The 22,082-nt window shown below is 42.2% G+C and overlaps 1 long non-coding RNA gene across 16 annotated transcripts in view; it reads left to right on the forward strand.

The window, feature by feature from the left end:
• The window catches only part of LOC141558238 (uncharacterized), a 125,236-nt gene that overhangs the window by 12,308 nt on the left and 90,846 nt on the right, over positions 1–22,082 (forward strand). For 14 of the 16 annotated variants that reach the window (XR_012487003.1, XR_012487005.1, XR_012487007.1 and 11 more), the window contains exons 2-4: positions 76–438; positions 10,986–11,050; positions 12,275–12,532. This is a non-coding gene — a long non-coding RNA (uncharacterized LOC141558238). Of the gene's footprint in view, positions 1–75; positions 439–1,546; positions 2,897–10,985; positions 11,051–12,274; positions 12,533–22,082 lie in introns of those variants that run through there. The other 2 variants (XR_012487015.1, XR_012487017.1) reach the window with 2 other exon arrangements.

A 22,082-nucleotide genomic window follows, 5' to 3' on the forward strand; every position in this document is an offset into this window, starting at 1 on the left:
TCAACTGATGTCCTCTCTCTCTCTCTTTCTCTCTTTTTTCTCCTTTTGCTCTTTTCCTTGCTTTCCTGGGGGCAGGAGCAGCCCAAGAGGTGGCCTTTCCTTACCAGCCAGCCCTCTCCCAACCCAACACGTCGGGCGGGCTCCGGAGGCGGCGGCCAGGGGGCCTGCGGGATCGAGGCCCGTTTTCTCTCTTTGGTTATCTAGCTGTATGAGTGTTATTGAGCTATCATAAAGCTAGATAACCGAAAGTAGAAATGACTTTCACAACTTCTCCGAGCTGGGAGAGCCCCCCCTCCCAACCTACCACCATCGTCTTCAAGTCCCCACCATCCCCGCCTTGTCCCGGGCGGAGAGGAGGCGGCGATTGCAACGGAGCCTAAGGACCCAGGAACACGACTTACCAAGTAGAGGCCCGGGGCGGCCCCTACCCAGAACCAGGTACCCAAGCTCTCTGTCTTTCTGTTCTCAGATTTCTGTGCCAGATCCCAGCTCCTCGACTAGGGGAAGAAACTTTTCCCTTGCCTGGGACTTGGCTTCTTTCTTTGCTAGTCAATCCTTTGGTAAAGGAACCCGAGGAACTGGGTGGGAAAGGGGGGTGGGGGGAGTCTGGAAAGAGAAAGGGCAATGTAAGTGGGGAGGGAGGAGATGAGGTTGAAGAGGGGTCGCTGATGGGAGGGAGACAAACCCTTTTTCTTCACCCCATAAATCAGGTTGGAACAATCTGTTCCACATAGCTCAGGACTGGGATTTTCGGATGCAAATAGGGCGGGAGGGAGACGGCGGCCGAGGCCGGGCGGAGGGGGAGGTGGGGGAGGGCGGGGAGTGGAGGGGTGTGAAGGGGCGCCGAGGGCTCCACTCGGTTCTAACAATGCGGCCTTTATCGAATTATTCTGCGAGTCAAACCTGGAGCCGCATTAGCATGCGGCTTCGGTTTTTGATCGGGCTGGGGGCTCAGCCCTCCCTAAGCTTCGCCCCTCGGTGAGGTCAAGTTCTTGATAATTTGATCACTTTTCATGGGCTTTGGCAGCTGCCTTTGTGTGCGGTTGGGGGGTCTCTGTGCAGCGTGAACCGGAGCAGAAATGAAGGGGAGTCTGCTCAATAGAAAGGGACTGGGATCCTGGGGGCAGCCCTCACCGCGGAGACTTTCCCTGCATACAAACTATCTGTTTGAGCCGGACTCCGGACATCGCCCCGCGCCCCTCCCCTCCCCCTCCCCTGCTTCCCAAGTTGCCTGAATGGTTAACATGCATAAAGACTGCTTCGCTCGCCTCCCCCTGCAAAACCGAGAAGTCGCAACATAAGATGTATTACAATGTCTAGCAAATAAAAAAGCAATTGGGGGAAAATCTGCATTCCGTTCCCATGGTAACGCAAAGCAGCGAGCGTTCTGCCACGCAATCTCCTGGCACATTTTAGCAACACATTGGGAGAAAGGCGAGCTCCTGCCTGGACGGCTTTAGTCGAAACGACCCCCTGGCCCCCTATATCTCTCCCAGCTCAGGAGGGGTGTGGGGTAGCATTGTAGGTTGGGGGGGGGGGGCGGGCGGGAAGTTTTTTTCAGGGCAAGGAAAAGAAATTCCAGTCCTGGTCTCTGAGTGCAGGATTGAAAAGACAGGTTGTGGGGTGGAGGAGAAGGAGGGGAGGGACTGCAAGCAGGTCAGGTCCGGAAGGTCCCACGATCCTCCTTCCCTTGGAGTTGAGGGTTTGAACTTTCCTCCAGGTCGCTTTCTTCTACACTTGGGCCGGAGGGAACTCCGGGTTTATTTTTGAAACTAAATGATTGAATTCTTACTGTAGCATACCTGGTTGTCTCGCTGGCAGGGAATAGTTTGTCCAAGTTCCTCTGGAAGGAAAAGATCTGGCTAAATACTCAACTCTGGGCCCTGGAGTGTCCCCTAAGAAGTGAAGAAAGTAAACTTCCCTGGCAGGCAGGCAGGCAGGCAGGTAATCGCATAGATAAGTCCAAGCTAGATGTCTGCAGGTGTGTCTTATTAGTGCAGGGAAGGGGGGAGGAGGGAACGGAGAAGGTTCTGATGCCTTTACATATCAGTGCTTCTGTATATTAGTGTATGATTTATATGTGTATATTTACTCACTTGCTTGCAACTCACACCTATCTTTTCAGTGGACCCCAAAACGTATTCACTCTCTTTCTTAGGAAAATATTTCCACTTCTCCCCCCGCCCAAGCTTCCAAATCCAACTTTTTTTTTTTTTTTTTTTAAAGACTACTCTTTTCCTGACCTTTCTCTTGTGAGAGGGATAAGTAAAAAGAGTTACTACTCTTAAGTTCCTTCACGTAGTCATAGCTTTCTCTCCTACAGCTAAATGGAAAAGAGAAAAACTGACGGTAAAGAACTGATCTTTGTTTTTAATTTCATTTCTTTTCTCAAAGTATCTTGAAGTTAGAAGAGAACTGTTAAGTCATTTTTCAAAAGAAAAACTGGGTCACTTGCGAAAAGCTGATCTGGGATCACAGTCAGGAGTAGAGGACATTAGATTCCCTGAGATCCCCTGACTTTCATTTTTCTCTTTTCCACCCATCTTTTATATACATATTTTTCAGGGTTTGGTACCAAAATAATTTAGTGCCTTTCATTTGTCTACACTGCTCAAGTTTTTTTTTGTTACAGAAGCTGAAAAAACATTTCTGAATGGCACGATTTGGGAGGACAATGGAAGGGATCCTGTGCAAATAAAAAAAGTGGCTCAACGGCTTTCATTCAAAAAAGCTGTTGCTACCAAGATACACTTGAAAAATGAACCCACCTTCAGGGCCAACAGAGTGGGCCACTTGGGTTGTTGAAAGCGCTTTGGAAAGATTTGCTGTGTAATCCGAGCATGCTTCTAATCGAATCTTCCGGTGTAGACCCCTCTGCACGTTATGATCATAAATGGTGAGGGAAGAGGAAAACAAAGCAACTTTTCATTCTAAAAAATCCTATCAGGAAGGGTGTGAGTGTATGTCTGTCTTCTTGTCTATGTGTGTCTTTATGTCCGTGTGTGTCTGTGTGCCCACGTGTACTAAGGGACAGTGACGTCCGGTACCTTTGGCACTTGGGTACTTCTAGTAAGGAATTGACAGCAATCCTCAGCCTGGCTCAACTTCAGTTATTTGCTCGATCTGCATTTGTTAGGTGCAGATCCTTTTTAGTGCCCCTCTCCCCATTAGCATCCAGGAACTCTTCCCATTCTGTCTTTGTAGAGGAAGTTTTGGATGGAATCTTGGAACTCCAACCTGTTTTAATTCTGAAACACTCTACGCGCCTGGAAGGAGCGAGGGACCGACTGACTGAATCTGAATTCAGCTCTAGAGTCGAGTCCCTTTACTCAGAGATGTTTTGGAGGGAGTATAGCTCCCTAAATTTTAGTGGGCTCTTTGGTTTCTGAACGCCTTAGGTTGCAGGGCTCAAGCGAGCTTCCTGCCCTGCTATCCAGAGGTGAAGGGAGTTCACAATTGACAGGAGCCATTGAAAAGGTTGCAAGAAACTGAGGACCTGGATCTCGTTCGGAATGGAGCCACCCCACGACTATCTCTAGGCTACGTGACTTCTCTGTCCCCCTCCCCGCCCAGCAAAACACTTGCTTGGGCTCAGAGCGAGCTTTCGCACTAGTTTCCAGGGCTCCTGGTTCCTGGTGGGTCAGCGAGTTACACCTCTGAGCTTCCCCAGTGCCAGGGGGACACTACGGGAAATGAAACCTGGGCCGCGGAGACGGGAGCTGCCTGAGCTAATGCCAGCGAGGCCTCCCAGGGCCAGGCCAGGACGCTGAAAAGCATGAAGGGTCGGAATTAGACTCTCATTTAGCGAGCGTTACTAATCCGAAGTTACAGCGCTAATTCCCTGATCCGCCAGGTCCCACACGCAGCGCCCGGATTAGAGGCGCAGAGCTCGCCCTCACACCCCCCCTCCACCCCAAACGGAGCTCAACTGGGGCACCCGAGTCTGCAGGATCAGGGTTAATCCTTCTATCCGCACCGGGCGAGAACGTGCCACGGGGCTGTCCCCGAACCAGCTGGAGTTTACATGCTTGAGGCGCTCGGGGAAAATTCGGAAAGGAGGCGGAGGAGGAGGCCAGTCTTCACCCTGGAAGCACCGATTTCAAGTCCTCTATTACTGAAACCAGATCACCTTTCCTATACAGGGCCCAGGCGAGGAATACACTGCTGGATAATATGCAAGAGAATTACGCGGGGTTTTTTCACTTCTCAGCCAACACGACTCCTGGCCTAGCTAACACAAAATTCAGAAAGTTGGCAAGGATGCTGCCTTGGTTTCAGTTTTCTCTCCAGATATCTTGCTTTTCTATTTCTGGGACATGGTCTTGACTTTCTTAGCCCTTCTCTTCCATTCTTGCCCTAAAGTCTGTAGAAAGAATGACCAATCAGCTCCGGGGTACGGGGTGGGATGCTCGTTACCATGGTGATGATGAGGGGTCTAAATTCCATCCCAAGATTCGTGAATGGGAATCTCACCCATTCACAGAGCAATCCTTATTCTCCGCCTGGTTAGTGTGGCAGAGAGGTGCATAGAGTTGGAGAAAGCTAGGGAGGACTAAGTGACCTCGTCACCGGAGCTGCTCAGATTCCGGGAGGTATGGGACTCATTCTGTGAGATTCCAGGTCAAATGGTTATGGGATCTTAAGTCAGATCAGAGTCTTAATGACTCGGTAAAGGACCAAACTGGTTAACAAGGGAGAAGGGTTAGGTATTTCTACTCAGTGTAAACCATCCATACATCTTACTCATAAAGAAAACAGTGGGGAGGGTTAGAGAAGAACTTTCTACTCTAAAGTCACTTTATCCAAGCTTGAACTTCCTTTTGTCATTCCTAAGGTTCCTCCATCCCCCTTCTTACCCACCTCCTCTTTCCTGACATCTTCACTCAAAGAGCCAAATTCCTTCAAGTTCTGGAAATAAGCCTCTTGGACTCTCTCATCTTCAAATGAAACTTCGGTCGTCATTTCAAACCCATTGCAAACAATAGTCTTTTTAAGGGAGATGACGGAAAATAGAAGTAGTAGGAGGGAGTGTAGAGCTGTTGGGGATGCAAGAATATTCATACTGTGGAGACAGAAGAACCAAGTCCCAGGGGTCATGCAACTTTCTTGAACCCAGGTTTTTCATCTCTCCCACAGACAACTGTAGAGTATAGAACCCTCTGTCTGTGTTTCTCTCTCTCTCTCTCTCTCTCTCTCTCTCTCTCTCTCTCTCTCTCTCTCTCTCTCTCTCTCTCTCTCTCTCTCTCTCTGTCTCTCTCTCTCTCTCTCTCTGTCTCTGTCTCTCTCTCTCTCTCTCTCTCTCTCTCTCTCTCTGTCTCTCTGTCTCTCTCTCTCTGTCTCTCTGTCTCTGTCTCTGTCTCTCTCTCTGTCTCTCCTCTCTCTCTCTCTCTCTCTCTCTCTCTCTCTCTCTCTCTCTCTCTCTCTCTCTCCTCTCTCTCTCTCTCTCTCTCTCTCTCTCTCTCTCTCTCTCTCTTTCTCTCTCTCTCTGTCTCTCTGTCTCTGTCTCTCTCTCTGTCTCTCTCTCTCTCTCTCTCTCTCTCTCTCTCTCTCTCTCTCTCTCTCTCTCTCTCTCTCTCTCTCTCTCTCTCTCTCTCTCTCTCTCTCTCTCTCTCGGATGGGGGTGGAGTTTGAACAAAACCCTGGTCAGTTGTCTCTTAGAATGGGCGGTTGCCTGTTCCTATAGAGACTTACTCTTTCCCTCCACCCGGGTCCAGGCTTAAGCACCACTTTAAGTGGGCTCCGCTCATTCACTGCCAGGCCCCTCGCAGCAATTGAGCCGGCAGGGGTTTGAAAAGAGGGCCAGGGCCTCAATGACAGGACCTTGGGCCAGGCTAATTGGTTTTGGTTCAAGGGGATATTGGATTTGTGAAAAGCCCCAACCTGCTTTTCCCACGCCAGAGACCAAGGCATTAAGGAAAGAGAGAGTCAAAGTGGGTGTGGCCAGAGGAGAGAAGGGATACCAATGTGGCTTCAGCAGGTGATATCACGATGGAGACTTAAAGAATACACCTATTTCTTGTAGGTTAGTGAATCATGTTTGTGTGAGCGTATGTATGTGTGTATACACAGTAATAACTAACCTGGATCTGAGATTTTCTAAAATTATTCTAGGAGAAAGCACTTTTATAGGGACTTTGACACGATATTCCTTGTTGAAGCTGATCCCTCTGAATCAATGATGTTCAATATTGACCAGAATGTATAATGGGGAGGTAACTCTATTCTCTTAATAGAAGAATCTTTATTCTAAGAAGGCAATAAACACTGAATTTCTCCTTTGGGAAATGGGTAAATCCATGACCTCCATACCAAGGTTGCTAGTAAAGCTCAATCATACGATTATCTGAAGATTCCCACACATAGATTTTCTGGGTTAAGGAAACAAAAGATTCACATTGGCTCTTTGATCAATTGTAATTAGTTATCACAATGGAATCCTCTATACATTCATATTCGAAAGGGTAAAATGTTTTGGTATGATTTAAAACCACCATTATTGCTAACAATAATAATCTAAACATGGTAGAGCATGCATCTGGAGTTACTGGGGCTATATAAGTGTCTACACAATGAATGTGCATACATGCAGAATACCTATTCTCATAAAGACAGAGCTTTAATAAAGAGCTATGCTCTCCTAATTAAAATCTGTGATTATGATGTTAGGCATGACAGTGGACCATTAGATACTATCCCCATTTAAAGTCACCTATTGAATTACATCTATTTTTCATGATTCATATTGTGAATGTTGGCATCAGACTTTATATATAATTCTCAGCTTAAAAAAACTTTGCCATTATCTTCCCACTCCATGTATGTGAGAGCAAAAAGCATAAGTAGTCTTTTAGAAGGTATAGAAAAAATTGTATACCAGAGCCACGTATATACATGATTATAGCACTACATATGTGTGTCTAATCTGTGGAACCTGATTAATCCTCACTTCACCAATCCTCAAGTATATTAAGTTTCCTTTAAAAAAAATGACAAGAACTATGGTATGCTAGTAGTCTCAACCCACTTCTCTAGCATCAAGATTTCCTAGCAGGGTGCTAGAGTGAAGTCTTCTATTAGGCAGACTTCATTAATGTTACCAAATATACTCCAGCACATTTACTAGTCTACTATGAAGTATTATCATAAATAATTAAAATTAAACTGCACTTGTCAAAATAAATGAACAAAGTACAGTTAGTGATGTCTTTGCCTTGATTTGATCGCCTTGGGTTTGCTTATTCTCTAATTTGCAAGGGGAAAAAGGAAAAGGCTGGGGAGGAAAAGGAAGACTGTGATAGAGAGTAAAGAAAGAGACTCAATAATCTGCAATTGGGTTTCTAGTCATTAGTGTGACTTAGTGAGGTTGGAATGCATGCTCTAACGACAGCTTATAATGAATATAGAGGTGTGGATGCTGAAGGAGGGATTTCTTTGTTTACTGAGAAATGACCATGGAGAAGGAAAGAGTATTGCTTTTGGGGGATTAATGTTTGGAATTTTTTAAATGGAAAATTGTTCTCCTTTTCTGAAGTTAACTAATTTATTCCATTCATACAAGCCCTCCTTTACATCCACATAAGATTAACCAGGACTCTGATGTGTGTATGTGTGATTTTCACATAACCATTCCCACATGTGCTCTGGAAAATTATGTCCACCCAGCAATAAAGAATGCTTACATTCTTGATACAATAGGCTAGTAAAAAATATCATAATACATTAGTAGACAGTAGGTTTTTGTATTTATCTATAAGGTTGTACTGTGATACCTCAAAATGTCATGTCTGAATGTGTATGTCTGCCTAGGCCAAGGGTATTTGTGTATATATGATGTGGTGGGGCTTGTGTTTAAATATTTTACCCTCCAATGGGTACAGAAGTCAGTTTGGTAATTAGATGGGAGAAAGGGCCTCAGTCTCTGTCTGGGCTACAGCTAAGAAAGGTCTGTTCTCACCCTGAGTTCTGTTAATGAGCTAGGGACAGGTAAGCATCACACATTCCAACTTTTCTGCCTTCAGCAACATCAAGGAAACAGTGATGAGCTATTAATGGAAGGTGATGGTCCTGGTGCTAATTAGTGCTCCCTTTCAGCTTTTACCTGCATATGCACAAGGTTGACTTGCTTTTCTAAATCCAATACAAATCCAATTCTAAATCCAAAAAAATCCCAAATATTGTTTTCTTTAGCCAGGATCGTTTTGGGAGAAGTATGAATGAAACTATTTCCCCCATTTCAAAGTGTTTGGGGTAGGATGTTTTGGCTTTTTTTTTTCTCCATATGCCAAGTCCTTTTTATCATTCAATATCATTTTACCTGGGCCAGTAAATAGTGGGAGAGTGAGCTGCTTTGGAGGAGTGGGCCCCAAATAACTTTCCTTGTCCTTCCCTAACATCCTCTCTGGGTTAGGTTAGGTAAATGTTCACAGTCTCTCACACCTTATAATTGGTTTAAAGACCTACTCCATAGGGAAGAGGCGAAGATAATAACCTTGGGTAGTGAATAAAAAGCTTAATTCTAGTCCCTTGATTCTCTCTCTGTGTCTCTCTTCTTGCCTTGTTTTTTTTTTTTTTTTTTTTTTTTTTTTTTTTTTTTTTTTTTTTTTTGGTGGGGAAGTGTCAGATGCTCTTTTGGGCACCTAATACTTTCCCAGGTTCCTCACTTCCTTAGGGGTCTCTGACTTTCTGAACTTCAAGGAATTCCCAGACCTTAATCTTCCTCCTGTTCCTGTCACTCCTTCCTAGAAATTCCTGCCCTGATTTTTCCCCCAATTACATATAGCATTTTAAGGCTCTTGAGAAATTTTACATGAAGCTTATGCTTTCCCAGTGCCCAGATGAATCTAAGCAATATCCACTTAACCATCAGACGGACTTGAAGTTAAAACATTTGTATTCTTTGAGTTTGCTTGTTTGTTTCTAAAGAATTTTGTATTGTATGTTTTTTCTTCCATCTTGAATATAAAGGATGCAATCTAAAAAAGATCAAACTAACTTGCTTTTTATTCTTTGAAATAACATTTCACAAGCTTTCACTTCCTCTTCATTCTCTTGGGATTCTTAGCTTCCTTCAAGGTTCATCTCAGACAACACCTCTAAGAAGCTTTCCAGATTGCCCCAGTCATTCAGCTCTGTCTTTTCTCCAATTAATAGCATTTCATTATCTATGTAAGTATTGATTCTCTCTGGTAAAAGGAATACTATTTGAGGGTAGAGACTGTTTTTTTTTTTTTCCTTTTGTATGTATATATAGTACATACTTAATAAACATTTGATCATTTAGGCTGTTTATACTCCAAAGAGAAATGGGAAGGATAAGCATTTCCTTATGGAGAATATAATTGGTGTAGACAATATTGGGAAAGTTGGAGTTTAGAAGGAGAGCAACAACAAGGTGTTTTTCCTATTAAAAATGTTTTAGGTTCTAATTCTGTTGTGTAAAGAGAGACAGAGTGAGGAAAGTTCGGAACTCCTCCCATTCACTTCTGCTTGAATTATTATAACTCTGAGTTCCACACTTAATTGTGCTGTATGGATTTGATTTTTAAAAGAGAGGGAGGCAGAGAGATTAATCTATGCATTGGAACTCCACTGGGCCTGTCTTCTCTTCTCAAGGTCCTTGATTCCTCAAGCAGTTTGCTCTAGGGCACCCAGTGGGTGAAAATTAGACTGGCCCTGCTGGGAGATCGTTGGGAAAAAACACAGCAGATTCTAATGCTGACCTAGCATTTTCCCTGGCAGAGTGACTATCTTCTCTGCTTCTGGGAAGCCTCCTGATTTCCAGATTTTTAAGCCCAGTCTCTGGTTAGACTTGTCCTGTTATCAGTTCTGCACGCTCTTTGACTCCGATGGCTGGACCTCTAGATTGTTGTCCTTATTTCTGTTCTTTCATGGGGATATGATGGAGGTGTGTCTGTTTCTATTGGATACTCTTTCAAATGATTTTTAAAACATCGTTTGGAAATCCATTCTAAGCTAGGGAAGGTAAGCTCTTTTATATAAGCTTAAAGAGGAAGGGCAAGCCCAGAAGTAGGAATGCTTCAAGACGCGGTTCTTCTCAAGCTCCCAACTTGACTTATAAACTATCCCGAACCCAGATTGGATACTCACTGGTCTCCAATTCCAGAATTCGGTAGGCTCTGCACCCTTGCCAAGTCACATGGAAGCCAGTGAATGAAAGCCATCCTCCCAGTGTTTGAGATTTTCCCAGCCATGGCTTCCAACTAGAGATGGCAATCACAAAGGCATTGAAGTCAACCCTTGGGTGAGCTCTAGAAGGGCAGATTTTAGCCCTAGGAGAGATGTTAAGCTATTCCCTCTATTAATCGCGCCGGGAATTCCCCTTAAAAGTCTGGGTCTTGCCTCCTGAGGTGGGAAGAGATCCGAGCAGAGGTGAAAAAGAGGTCGGCGCTGCCTTCTCGACTCTGAAGAATCAATTCTGATTTCCACTCCTTTCCCCGCTGGTTCGGAATGAGCTGGGAGAGGACTCGTTTATCTTTGCTTCTCGCGGTCGCTTATCCGTCGTTTCTCTGGATAGCAGAAACTATAGGAATGACGACCCCTACATATATCTATGAAAAAGATCAAGCGCTCCAAGGAACCTTGGAAATCACCTAATCCAAGTCTCTCATTTTACAAAGAAGCTGAGGTTTGTCCAAAATCGCTAAGGTAAGAAGGAGCAGAATCAGGATTCAAACCCACGCCTCTTAAATTCAAAGCCGGTGCGCTTTCCTTTGCACCAGGACAAAAGTGGAACTGAGTTTCTTAGGCAGAAGAGCCCATGGGCAATATGTTTACGCACCATATTATACGTGTGTACAGATGTGTACGTGTTGTGCGTTTGGGGGCGGGGTGGGGGAGGGGTGTGCCTCATTTCTCCGACATATTTTGCAGCTATTTCCTACGAAGGGCCCCGGGGTCATTATTAACTGTGCTCCCGCCTGCTGAGCGTCCCTTCATTCAGATAAATTCCCCTTCTCTCCAATCAGACATGGCTGAGAAGGCGCAGGACGGAACGTGGCTTGTACTCCCAGAAGATGGACGCTAGAGAGGGGTGAGTTGATGGCCCTAGGGCTAGGTGTCTGCGTCCATTGTCCTTCCGTACTCAGATTCAAGACCGTGTGTTCTAGCAGATGTGGAACTGGGTGAGAGCCGTCCAGATCCCGGAGCCCATAGGTAGGGATAGCCGGAAGAATTCTGCCTCTAGAATTCAGATTACTTACACTTTACACATGCTTGTGGAGAGTGGTGGGGCAGGATTAAGGGGATGAAGATAAATTCCTCCTTCCCCTCCATTTTTCCAGTTTAAAAAAAAAAAAAACAAAAAAACAAACAAACAAAAAAAAAAACCTTTCCTTTTTAATTCCTTTCCCCTTTGGCTCTCTCAAGTAGGGACTTTATTTCCAAAGGAGTTGTGGCTAGAATAGATTGTGAGAGAGGTGAGACAAGCCTAAACATATCTAGAGAAAAAGTGAATGTGTTCTTATATGCACTCCCTGTACCCTCTGCTCCTTTATTCTTGCCTATGCCCCAATCCTTTCTGCCTTGTTCTCAAAGCACCCCATCTTTTCTTAGCTGCAGAGATGAGCAGAGTTCAGAATGATAAGCACTCTTTCTGAAATGTGAGGCTTGTTTAATGCTAGGAAAATCTAAATAGCTTTGGCTCTTTCATAAGGTGAAAGTTTGTGCAAGCTGATTCACAACCTTTTACAGATGCCAGAAGTGAACCTCCCATTTTAGGGGTCTGAAATAGACTCCTGGGTCAATGATATGGATGTCATGTGATTTCATCTAATTCAGACAATCTCTGTTTTCTCACCTAACTATGATAACTCTCATTCGTAAGCAATTATATTATTCATATTTTAGGCTAGAGAAAGAAAAAAGAACACCTTTGAATTGAAATTATTCTTGCCTATATGGCTTTTTTTGTGATTGGGCCAAGGCCCAAAGTTTCAGTAAACCTACTGCCTTCTAGTAACAACCAAAGTTCGACACCCCAAGATATCTGTGGGCCATCAAATATAGGCTAAATCTGACTGGAAAGAAGCCCTTTTTTGCTTAGGCTTGGTAAGCACCAAGATTGGTGGTTAGGTTTGATAAGGGGGATCCTGGACTTAAGACACGGCAGGAAAAGGTTAAGAACAAGGGGCAATGTTTAGTAGCTCTCATAGTGCCCGACACAGTACTTTCCACACAAGATAGGCATTCAATAAACGTTTACACGGAACAGCCCTAAGACCAACATCTAGACACTCACCTCTCCTTATATTTCTAGCTCACTTCTGGGGAGGAAAGTCTCCCAGATTAGAGGTCACGGGAAGAGAGGATCGTGGAAGAAAAAGTCCTGTCTTCTTGATACCCAGAAAGTGTCCCAGAGGAGAAGAAAGAAGGAAGACCTCGGAGAGTTCTGCTGCCCTACCCACCCTACGGTAGTGCCACAGGCGCAGCAGCTCCCAAGCTGCTCGGTGCCAGGAGGCCATTTTGATGGAAGCAAAGAGCCTTCTGCAAGATAAGATGGCTGCATGGGCACGAGGTAGGTTGCAGCGCGCTAGGTCTGATGAGCCACCTCCTTCACGCCCCCTCTCCGCCGACCCTCCCCTCAGTGCCCACGGAAGCGTAACAATGAAATCGAGCTGGCACAGCCCAGTTTTGTCTCTTCCACCTCTCCCTCCTCAGGCTGTCTCTCCTCTCCCCAACCCCCATGCCCCATCCTCCCAACATCAGATATTAATTGAATTAACACAGACCTTGCTAATTTTCCATCCGCGCCTGCGTGGTCCCCTGCCTCCTGTTCCAAACCCAGCCAGATGACTAGGGAAAGGGTTTGTGTGTCATATTGGCTCCAGTAGGAACTTTCAAAATTACCTAATCCAACCCCAATCTTCACGAACCCTTACTCTACAAATTAAGAAATTTGGATGAAAAGAGAGGGGCCAAATTACCTTCCCAGGATAATATGATAAATTTAGTGACAGAACTAGATGAAAAGATAATTCCTCAGACTCTCGCTGGGTCCGAATTAGCTTTCCACGCTGCCCTTTGAACTGCTTCTTGGCAGTGATCCTAATTACCCGTGGGCTCCTTCCCTCACAGGTTTGTTTTGGGAGACGTTAAAGAACTTTATGAATGTGAATTTCTTCTCTTTACCAAACGTCTTTAGCTCTATCTTTCCTAACTCAGGGGAGCTGGCATATAGACCAGGGAGGGTATTCTTTTCAATTGAAGACGAAATTGAACCATTCTTTTCCATGATCCATATCTCTCAGCATCTATTCTCCTGCTTTTTGGAAGACTGACTAGAGACCCAGAAAACATTCTAAAGCGCATATTTGCGCTTTATGTGTTGGTTTTGTGTGTGTGTGTGTGTGTGTGTGTGTGTGTGTGTGTGTGTTGCCATAATGGTAATAATTATTCTTTCCTAGATAGATGTGGGTACCCCTTCAAAAAAAAAAAGAGAGAGAGAGAGAGAAGGAGAGAGGCGGGAGGAGGGAGACAGAGAGAGGCAGAGACAGAGATAGAGACCGAAAGAGACAGAGAAAAGGAAGAAACAGTTAAACCTTCTTGATTGTAAAATGTTTGATTTGGATAGAGGTCCTCTGAAAGAAGCTTGAGTTTATTGGGTGCGAAGTCCCTCCCATCCTCAGTCCAGTTCGATGGAGTCAAAGTGCACGAAGTAAACATGTAGGGTTAAAACAATTGACCCCTTTGTTTAATATACAATTGGGACTTAAACGGTCTCTTTTCTTTTGGAGTAATAGAATCTTGTATCCCTTTACCCCAGTAGTTTGGAGAGGGAAAAAAAAAAAAAAAAAGCTTGCCTTCTTCTAGTCCAGGAAACTTGAATCCCAAGATTAAGCTCTCTGTCTTCCTCCATCCATCCAGAGACAGTGGCTGTGCCCTGAGCTTAGTTGGAGGACGTAGTGGAAAGGATGAAGAGAGATCTGGGAGACAGATGCCTGGATGCCTGGTTTCCTCCCAACCTTCAGACTAGTGTGCTTGCATATAGGTGTGTGAGGTTCGTGGATGAGGAGGATGGGGTTGGAACGAGTTGGGGAAAGATTTGGATGAAAGGGATCAGAGCTACCTTTAAGATCTAAGCTACCTAACCCCAAGAGCTTCTTCTGCCATCACTTCCTAAGTGCTCAATGGTGGAAATCTTTGCTTTCTTCCCCCTGGGCCTTAGTTTGTCTTCCAACTCTGGCTGTCTGGGTCTGAAACCAGCCAGTCCCTCAGGCTCTTTAGAGGTCTTCTCCCCACGCTGTGCACCACAGACCCGCCAGCGGCGCCCATTGTGTCTGGAGCCAGGAGACCCGAGCAGATGGTGAGCCGTTGTTCAAGGCCGTAGTCTATGAGCTACTCCAGCAAAGAGCGTCGAGACGCCGGTCAGGACCAGACCAACCATACCCTTAGCTCCTTCATCGACCTTTGAAAGCCTGGTCTGCACAGCATCTGAATTGTCAGAATCTCTAATCCCACACCCACGCTCTAATATTTTCCAGTTTATCAATGCAATTAAGATATGAGTAATGTGGCAGTTTGGTTTCCTGAATGATCAGTCTTACTGTTCCAGACTCCCCTTAAATTTGACCCAAAGATGTGTGGCTAATGAAAAATTTCCAGCTGGCAACTTTTCCCTTTAACTGTGTTTCCATGATTTTACTGGGTATAGGATATAAATCTTATAGAGGTAGAGATAAGAACTGTACCTATGATTTCAATGATTTAGCGATCTTCTGGATGAAGAAACTCCTACCAGTGCTGATCAGCACCTTCACTTGGAAATTTTATAAATCTTAGAGAGCTGGCTAAAAACTTAGTGGATGGTAAAACCTTAGTTTCAAATTCCTGGCCTCTGACCTAAATAGCCTATGCTATATGTATATTTACCATTTATATAAGTGTATATAAAAGCCCCTCTATAAGATATAAGTTTTGTATATGGATTTTATGCTTGTGTGTGTGTGTGTGTGTGTGTGTGTGTGTGTGTGTGTGTGTGTGTGTGTGATTTTCTCAGAGAATCTGAGAATTGGAAAGACTCTTGGAGATGATTTAGTCCAGAGTCTCATTTTACAACTGAGGAAACTGATAACCAGAAAAGTGAAGTTTCTGGGCCACAGCACCACAGTTATGGATTCATTTGTTACTAGAACTTGGGTCTTCCGACTCCTAAGCCTTTTTTCTACTACATAATATCTCTCTTAATGTGAAGAACATCTATGATGTTCCCAGGTTAATGCAAAAATTTGCCACTATGCTAGAAAAGAGCTCATTTACAAGTGTTCTTCTCTAGCCTGGATCTCAGATCCCATAGATTCTTTCACTTAGTTTGGCATAGGATTATACCCCTGGAAGAGTGCTGCACCTGAAATGGAGACCTTGGGTTCAAATCCCAGCTTCACTACTTAGGAAAGTTCCCTCATGTTTTCTGGGCCCTCAGTTTCCTTTTCTTAAAAAAAAAAAAAAAGAAGAAGAAGGTGGAGGTAGTGAACTAGATAACCCTTGAGATCCCTTCAGCTGTAAGTCTCTGATCCTAAGATTCTAAGGCAGTTGGTTGGAGGATTTTCTGAATGTTGTTCTCCTGAGTGTGGAATAATTAACAAAGGAAATACTATTGAATCTTTGTGCTGAGCACCTCCTACAAAGCTCAGGAGTGTTTTCAGAATCTGACTTCAGGACCTTGGACAACATTAAAAGCTAAGCCAAACTGCAGAGTATTAATAAACTATATAGAGATAGGAATCCTGGCAAGATAACAAGACCATTGAGGAAAGGAGGGCTGGGCTGCAAAGCCAAAGGAGCTTTTCTGCAGGGTCCACAAAGTGCAGCCAAACCAAGCTTGAGACAACTCAAAAAAGAATGTTGGGGAGCAGTGTTATCCACAGCTTCATGGCTAGCAAGTTAGGACTAGCTGGGATAGGGTAAGGGATTGGGGTCTTTGGGCTCTCTTTTTCCTCTCTCTTCAGGTCCAGTGGCCAGCCTCCTGCTGGCATAGAGTATGGAACTTAGTGGACACTGAGTTGCAAACTGAGCTAGAAAACGGATGAAAAATGCTCTCTTAGAAATGCATTTTGTGTATCAGTTTGCACATAAGTATTTGGTTTCCCTAAAGTGACAAAATAGCTGGTACATTTGCTTCATCTCTCTCCCCAAGTACCATTTTCTCTTTTTTTTCTTTTGTTTCTAAGAAAGAAAGATTTGTCTTTTAGACCACTCTCTGCTAAAGCTTCTCTATCTCTTCTCCCCCATTCAACTTTGGTTCTTTTGCTCTGGAAGATCAACCCAAGAAATATGAAGGGGAGTTTAATTTGTCAAGCAGTGATTTCTATGCTTTTGTTACAAAGACCCCTTCTTCTTACAACAGAAATCCTCTGTTCACTGCTTAGTTAGGGAATTTCTTGGTTATAGTCAAAGCCATCCTAGGAAGAAGGAAGAGTACACAAATTATTTGACAGAAGCCTAAGAATCTGGACCTTCTGAAGGCATCAATCAGAAAGAGGTGATGGAAAAATTGCAGAAATAGGACTATAGGTTTTAGAAAATTCTTCCAATTATCATCTGGGGAGTAACTTATAATTGCTATGAAGACAAGGATCATTTAAAAATTTTAAATGTTTTCTCTACACTTAAAAGGCTTAGTAGAGTGTTGTGCACCTAGTATGTGTTTTAAAGTGATGGACTAAACTGAGCATGGTATAGTGGAAGACAGTTGAGCTCTGGAGTCAGAGAATAAGAGTTCAAAACCTGCATTACATAGGAGAAGTTACTGAACTTTTCTAGACCTAAGTTTCTTCACTTGGAAAATGAGGAGGTTTGACTAGATGACCTCTAAGACCCTTTCTAGCTCTAGAGGTATGACTCTGTGAGCTAACCAAGAGGAGAATCACAGGAAGCATTGGTAACCACATTCTTCAGATTCTTATTTGAGGGATTTGCTTCTTGTGATACTAACCACATTTTGTCAATTGTTCTGGCTCAAACTCAGAGCAAGAAGCATTCACATGCTTTTCTGTGGTTTTCTGCATCTGAGTTCCCCCTAATTCTCTTTGTTGGAGCTGTCATATTGTTTGACCTGGTGGAGAATGGATCATTTCTCTCTTCTGATGACCATGTTACTAATTATTTTCAAACCACATTAGGTGAATTAATGAGGAATATCTGACCTGGCACAGTCATCATTTGATAAAATTGACCAGTTCTCTGGGGCTCTTTGGGTAGAGCTTGAGTTTCCTTTCCTGTGAGGTTGATTTCTCAATATATCAGTTTTAAAGCATGTCACCTTCACAGAGTGTGACTTTGGTTAGAATTAATAGCTCTTATGGTCAAAAGACTATATCTTTTGAAGCCCTACCAAGGTTCTAGTAAATGCTTAAGGAATTCTTTGATGATAATCATCTGATCACCTGAGAATTTGCTTTGAAATGCACCCATCTTCATGATTAGGGGTAAACCAGTGGTTCTGCTCATTGCAGGACAGAAAGAAAAGAAAATTAAAAGATACAAACTGATCTGGTGGTTTGAGAAGCAATTGTATAAATTTATAAGTTGTATAAGTTTAACTAAAGTTTCTTCAGTGGTTAGTCCATGTACTAGATGGAAGAAAATAAGATGCTGCTAAACTTGAAGCAAATAAAAGAGATTTGCGGTAGATCTCCTTTGGGTAATATAGATATCCAAATTCTCTCCATATCCAAGAAGGGCAAATCTTGCCTTTCATAGCTGAGGGCAGAGTGAGATATGACACCTCTTAGCATAGCAAGAATAACATCTGTTATATTGTGTCCCAATCCCCTTAAATATAAAATTAACCCCAGACTTGACTATAACTGGCTGCTTTTATACAGTGCCTACACTGACAAAAAGAAGAGGAGAATTAGTAGTAGTTATTGAGATAATTCATGATAAGAGAAAATCCTGAAGTAGAAGAAGATTTAGTGACCTAGATTAGCTTTCTTTAAAGACTGAAGTCAACCTAGTAAGAACTGACCTTTTCATTTCATTTTGCCAGAGTAATGCATGTAAATAGAGCTGCATCTTCTCTTCATGCAATGGTTTATATTGCTGAAAAGTAGCATGTAAATCAAATTTAGTAAATTAAATCATAATTTAAATGCACTACTTAAAGGAAATTCGCCATGATTCCTTTTCATAAAACATTTGTTTTGTATGTTTATAATCAGCCTTTAATTTATTTAGTGGGTTCTGATTCTTACATGTTGGATTTTCTCAAATCAAGCTACATCTGTGCAACATTCATTTTTGGGCTTCTTTTAGGGCTTCATTTTTTTTAGTTACTTTTCAGCTGGCCAAAAGGCCTAACTCTGAGAATTGTACCTTGCCCTAAACCAAAGAATCTATTCACAACTTATTTTCTGTTTCCCACTGAAGGCTTCAGCACACTTATCTCTTCTACTGTAATATTTCTATACTAGCTCACCTATAGTTCCCTGTCTTTAACTTCTTAAATATGTCAATATTCCAACCTATTGTTCCTTTGACTTCAGAGTCCTGGACATCTCTTGATAGTAACTGGGAATGGCTTTTTTTGTTACTGGGATTGTTACATTAGAAAATACCTTTTGTTCCAGAAAACTAATGAAAGTCTGATATATATGGGATTAATAATTCAGAAGAGATTAGGACTTTAACATCTATCATACCCTGAATTTGAAGGGAAAATTAAAGGTAAGCACCCAATTATTAAAAAGGCAATGCCAGAGAATAGTTCTCTCACTAAAATTTGCTATTGTGTTGCAAAAATTGAAGCAGAGGACCACTATTCAGGGACCCTAAGATTTATTGTCATGGAGTTAAGTCCTAGCTAAAATCTTACATTCCATAGGAAGTCTTTCACAATCCTTCTAATTCTAGTGCTTTCTCTCTGTTGATTTTTTCCAATCTATTTCATATATACCTTGTTTGCCCATAGGTTTTTACTTGTTCTCTCTCCCATTTGACTGTAAGCTCCTTGAGAACAGGAGCTGTCCTTTGCCTCTTTTTGTATTCCCAGAACCTAAGATAGTGCAATGCACATAGTAAGACTTAAAAATGTTGATTAATTGAATGAAAGGATAAGCTTTAGCTGAATATAGGAAGTGGATAAGAAAATCAAAGATTAGATATTTACTTCGAGGATTAGTAGCAAAGTATTATTCTCTGGGCAAAGAGGCAGTAGACAACAGGTTCTGAAAGAAGCATATTACTTAACAGGATGAACATGTTGATTTGTTTTAATTAACTACACATCTTTGTTACAAGGGAAAAATCTATTGGGGTATTCCACTGTGATATTTTTAAATTAAATGGCAGGAATATTTCTTTAAATAAAAAAAAATTGTTTGTCTAAGCTGGGACAATTAGAAGCTTGTCCTTGCTCAGCTCACAGGCCATGATGTCTCCTTTGTTAATGCAGCAACTCTTGACTAGTTCCTTAATAATTATGATAGTGTGTTGGCATGGAGACTCCAAAGTAAGTAGAACATAAAGGCACTTTTCATTCCTCCCATCTAAAGCTTAGATGAGCTTGTATGGCTAATTCTTCATAGGATGTACAAGGGGAGAATCACCAGGAATAGGTACCATGGGACAGGCATTAATAAACTGCAAAAACCAGGTAATCCAATCAAGAATTTCTCCTTAAAAATATAGATATGTGTCAGATGCTAAGGACTTCTAGCTTCTCCCACCTGACTCTTACTATTTTCCTTTCTTCCTTCCACCCTTTCTATGGCAAGTCTCTCCATTTTCACTCTTTCTGGTAATCATTACAAATGGTTCGGGTGATCATACCTCTGTATATGGTTTATTTAAAAAAAAAAATATCTTGTTTCCTAAATCAAGTGAGTTAGCTTTGGGAAAGAAGGGCAAGAAGCTCAGATGCAAGCTGAATATAGTTAGGGACATTTCCTGGTGCCACACATTCCTGTTCTATCCTCTGTCTAACCAATGAGCAGCTATTACTAAGCCTATAAATGTATATGCTAATTAATAAGCCTAAAACCAACCAGATCCATTGGCCTTGTGAGCAAAGTAGGGATTTAGCTTTCATAGTCTTAGGATGAACTGGGTTTCCAATCTTCTGGGGTTGGCATTTGGTAAGTGGGATATAAGAAAGCTAACCCTCCACATTTAGATCCTAAAGGAGTCTCTGGAGGCAGTGTGGAAGCAGTTCAACAACAGCTTAATACAACTTTCATGTTCCTAGTTGTGATGAATTAGATGGACGGGAAGAAGGACATAGAGGAAGAGAGGAAAGTCCCAGATAATTTACTAATCATTTATTTTGATAGGATCATCTAACAGGAAACAAATAAAATGGACTTGTCATATCCAAGTTGTTCTACAATGTTAGAATAAGTCCTTTTATTTGCTTCACTTTGCTATTATAGAATACAGATTTCCTTAATAGTAAATTAATCATTATTAACATTCAATTATTATTTCTCAAGGTGTTTGGCACTGGGTGTTTTCTACCTGGTTTCCTTGGGCTTTGGAGAGTTTCTCTCAAATTTCCCCATATGAGTTTGATGTGATGAATTCCATTCTATCTAAATCATCTCCCTTATCACCCAATATCTAATATTGAGATAAATCTATAACTTCTGAAACCTCATTCTTCAGGCAAAGTTGATATTCCCAGACAGGTGAATATATAGTAGCCCAAAGTAATGATAACAATGAATCTCTCATCTCTGAGGGCCCCAGGCTTGTTTCTGAAGCTAAAACTAAATTTCTACCAAGTGGGTTTGTTTCCATCAAAAAAATTTACATCTTTTTTTCTTCTTCCTTCTTCTCCAGTCCCCCAACTTCAATTACCAGGATTTTTGTATTTGTGTAAAAAGCTTCTGAGATGTACCTTGGCTCAAAGCCAGTTTCTTCTTGGATAGTCCTTTTGCTCTGGCTTCCATCCAAATATTCATATCTTCCAGAAAGATTCTTTGGTGAGGAATGGGGCTTATCATGTCCTGAAGTGTCAGATTTGCTCTTCTTAGTCAGGGAATCCAGCTTTTCATCCAAGAAGAACTAGTCTCTAGTTTTAGCTCTGCTGCTAACTAGCTATGTGACTGAGCACAAAGTTACATCACCTCTTTGGGCCTCAATTTCTTTATCTGTAAAAATCAGGGTTGGACTAGATAATCTCACAAATATTTTTAAATTTAATATTCTAAAATATATTCTATTAAACATATTCTTTTTGTGTTTTATGGAGGGAAATGACTCTCTTAAGAACAGGTTAGAATGAAAATTTTGGTCTAACTCTTTTTAAGGACAGGAATCTTGAGGATTTTAGTCTTGGGATTGGACACCAAACTTTATTCTCTCTGGTCATCAAATTCAAGAATTCCTGGACTGTTCTGTCACTCTTATCCAATAGTTCAATAAACATTTGTAAGAATTTATTATTTGCCTATAAGGGACAACTAGGTGATGCAATATATATAAAACATCAGTCAGGTAGAGTCAGAAAGACTTAAGTTCCAATATAACCTCAGTCTCCCACTAGCTTTGTGACCCTAGGCAAGTTTCTTAACCCTATTTGCCTCAGTTTCCTCATCTGTAAAATGATCTGGAAAAGGAAATGGCAAACCAATCCGGACTTTTTGCCAAGAAAATCCCGTATGTACAAGGCCTTGTGTTGAGTGCTGGGATACAAAGACAAAATGAAAAATTGTCCCTTCCCTCTAGAAGACTATCACTTCTGCAAGTAATTGAAAGTGTGTCTACAAGAGCCAAAGCAGGTGCTCTGGATACACACACACACACACACACACACACACATACACACACACACACACACACACACACACTCATTTATTCTGGATATCTATATCTATATAGAGATTATATATATATATATAATTTGGGAAATGACAGGAACTTTTTCAATTCATTCAGGTAACCTTAAATAAATTACTGCCTCTTTGTATTCCATGGCGTTTTATTACTATGGGAGTAGCAGTAATACTGAAATAATCTGACTCCTTGTACAATAATTGCTTACATTTATCTCATTCCTTATGTACATTTTAATGCTTTTGATAACCCTATGAAACAGATAATACAAATAGTCTACCACCACTTTAGAG

The sequence above is a fragment of the Sminthopsis crassicaudata genome, chromosome 2 (genome assembly GCF_048593235.1).
Source record: "Sminthopsis crassicaudata isolate SCR6 chromosome 2, ASM4859323v1, whole genome shotgun sequence".
Classification (NCBI taxonomy): Eukaryota; Metazoa; Chordata; class Mammalia; order Dasyuromorphia; family Dasyuridae; genus Sminthopsis; species Sminthopsis crassicaudata.